Here is a 3,411-nt window from a genome sequence, read left to right as displayed (position 1 = left end):
ACGTAAGTATTTTTTGTCCAAACTCTGACAAAAGGGGTACAATTATAAATAAAGGATTTTCAGAGGGGGTGTGAGTGTAATTTCAAGAAAAAATTGAAAAAAATAGAATTTAATATTTTTAGAAAGGACTAAGTATAACTAATCCTATTAAAATAATATATCAAAAAAATCAAGTAATAAATTATATACTATTAAACTATGGGGGTTGGGGGTCTAAGCCTACATTCTCATTTCTTGTTCTCGATTTAGTGTTTATCCTCAAATGTTGAATTGTCTAATTTTCATATTGTTTTAATGTCATCAAAGAGCGAGATATACTTAATTTATATTATATAGACATGATTCAAAACACTTTACATTAGAATTTGATACCAGTGATTCACTTGTCCCTCGAATGAAAAAAATGAGGGGGTAATTATACTAATACAAATGTATATTATTTATACAAAACACCTACGGCGCACCACTAAGGTAACCGACCACAACGAAGATTTTTAGTCACTAAGACCCGACTAATCAACCATCATTGAGACCCAACCGAGACAGATTTAGTTCACTAAGAACTATCAGTGTGATGCTCAAGAGAGTTTAATCGCTTATTCAAAGTTTTCGTTGAAGGGTAAATTCCCAACAGTGGTATCAGAGCCTCGTCTCTGATTCTTCACCACGGTGCTGGTAATTCTTCTAAACTCGTCCTTTTATTTCTGCGAAATTACTGCTGCTGTATTTCTACCTCTATTATTCCTGTCTCTGCTGTTTTTTCCTCTGCTCCGCTGAAATATATCTTCTGGTAAGTTTTCTATTTGCTGTAGTTTTTTAAGAATCTGGAAAATTTTGTTTTTTGTGAAAAAAACTGTGCGTTTTTTCTTAGGAAAATCTGTTTTCTGCAATTACTAAATTCAACTTTGTGAAACGTTTGCTTTGTGCAAAAAGGAAAGAAAGGAGAATATTTTTGTGAGTGTTTTGACAACAATATATGTAATTACAAGTTTTTTAACAAAATTTTCGTGAGTGTTCGTGATTGTGAGTACAAGTTTCTTGACAGAATCATTTTGGTTTCTCTGCATTAATTCCCTTCTTGTTTTATTCAAAAAAGCAATATATGAAAGTGTGTAATTAATTGCAATTTTTTATGTGACACACATACATAATTCTGTTTTGAGCAAAAAGTCAACTTTGTGCAAGAGCAATCTACTTCTTTGATTAAGTGCTTATTTTCTAGAAATTATTTTTTGCTGATATATTCAGATTGCTTAGTACAAGAAATTATTGTGTGAAATTGATTGTTGTGTGCAATAATTTCCTATCTAATATTATTGCTTCGTGATAATCGCTTCTCAGGAAATTTGTGTTACTACTTTGTGGGATTGTCGAATTCATATTATCCTTTTTCGGCTTAGTGCTATTATTGCTTAGTATCATATTTGCTTTGTGATATTCATATGCTTTATGCACCATAACTGTTGTTATTACTCTATCAAAATTATTTATTCCCTTGATAATACTTGAGTCATGGTTTTTCCCCGCTAATCCCTCACTTGGCCGGACCCTTAAAGTCGTCGAGTATCTGGTCGAGATTTAGCCTGGGAGGTTTCGATTTAATAACTATGAAATTGTGGTTTATTGATTCTCTATAGCAATTGTTCCATTTGTTGCTAATATTTTTATAATGGCTGGCTATAATTTACAACTTTTTGATGGGAAATCTGATTTTAATATTTGGCAACACAAAAATAAAGGGTATTTTAATACAACAGAAAGTATTTAAGGCTATAGATGGTAAATATCCTGAAACTATTTCTGAAGCAAAAAGGCTTGAAAATGACGAGTATGCTTATTCTTCTATCATTTTGAATTTGTCTGACTCTGTGATTCGAAAAGTTGGAAAACAAAACACTACAAAAAGTTTATGGAATAAGCTTGAAGAATTGTATACTGAAACTTCCTTGCCGAGTAAGTTGTTTTTACTCGGAAAGTTTTTTAGATACAAATTGGATTTATCTAAAAATATCGAGGAAAACCTTGATGAATTTACAAAACTAATTCAAGACATAAAATTAACTGGTGATAAGAACATAGATGATTATTCTCCAATTATTTCGTTAAATGCCATACCTGAAGCTTACTCTGATGTAAAAGCCGCAATTAAATATGGTATAGATAATGTCAATTTAGAAACTGTTGTCAATGGTCTTAAAAGCGAAGAAATTGATTTGAAAACAAATAAACCTAGTCAGGATCTAAATGAGGTTAATTTTATAAAGGAAAAATTCAAGAATAGAAACTTTGAAAATAAACAAAGGAATAGAAGCCACAGTAAGTCTAAGTATAAAGATGAAAATGGAAAAATTTGGGATAGAATATGTTATAATTCTGGAAAAAGGGGGCATTTTATTAAAGTTTGTAAAATGCCAAAACGGAATGACAAAAAGGAAGAAGATGCTAATTTAGTTTCTGAAGGAGATATTGAAGATGTGTTTTAAAATTTTTATAACTGACCTTATGTTTCCTAACCCTTGTGTACAAGGTCATTCTTTCTGTTTTGCAGGTACCGCATAGGAGTTATGGCAATGATGAATGCCAAATCCAAACCTTGGGCCTTGGTCCAAGGGGGCAAATGTTGAATTTTGGCCCACGGCCCGACTCACCATGGACTCTCACTGGATGGCAGCCCACTTTGCTACCGGCCCATGACCTGTTGACCCGACCCGTGATCTTCTCTAAAACCCTCTTTTTCTCCCTCATTTGAACCGATCAGTTTCTTCCTCTTTCTTCTTCATTTCCCTCATTCTTGTTTCTCTCAATTCCAATTTCCAGGGCCTTTGGGAATCACTCCACCGTCTCCGTCTTTAATTTTCTCACCACTATAAATCTTTTCTTCCTCTTCTAATTTGATAAGAAAAGAACCAAACAAAAAGGAACAAGAGAAAACAAAAACTTCTTTGTGAAATTCTTTGTGAGATCATCTTCTTTGTGAAAATACTTAGTGTGTTGTGAGTAATTCTTAGTGAAGCCTAAGTGATCTTTATGGGTCTAAGTGTCTTTGTGTCTTGGTGGCTTTGTGGGTTCTTGCAACCATGAGGATTGCCGATTGGTGGTAGAGTTTGGGCATTCGATTGCCGGATTTAGCTCCTAAGCCATTTATCTTATTGCTTTCATATTATTTTATTGATTTGTTATTTCATTATTGTATAAGGGTTTTACAAATCCATCATTATTCCTGTAATTTTCGATCAATTTAGGGCTCATCACTTTGAGATAAATTCCCAACATCGGTTTACATAATACTCTTCTTCAACTTCACTTCAATATATTCTTTCATACATAGAAATGTCTTCTTATTTCATATTTTCAGTTTACTTCCAAAGAGACTGTCTCGTTTTCAGAATAATTGTTAACATATTGTAATTT

This window comes from Sesamum indicum, linkage group LG7 (assembly GCF_000512975.1).
Source record: "Sesamum indicum cultivar Zhongzhi No. 13 linkage group LG7, S_indicum_v1.0, whole genome shotgun sequence".
NCBI lineage: Eukaryota > Viridiplantae > Streptophyta > Magnoliopsida > Lamiales > Pedaliaceae > Sesamum > Sesamum indicum.
Note: the sequence above shows the minus strand (reverse complement) of the source record.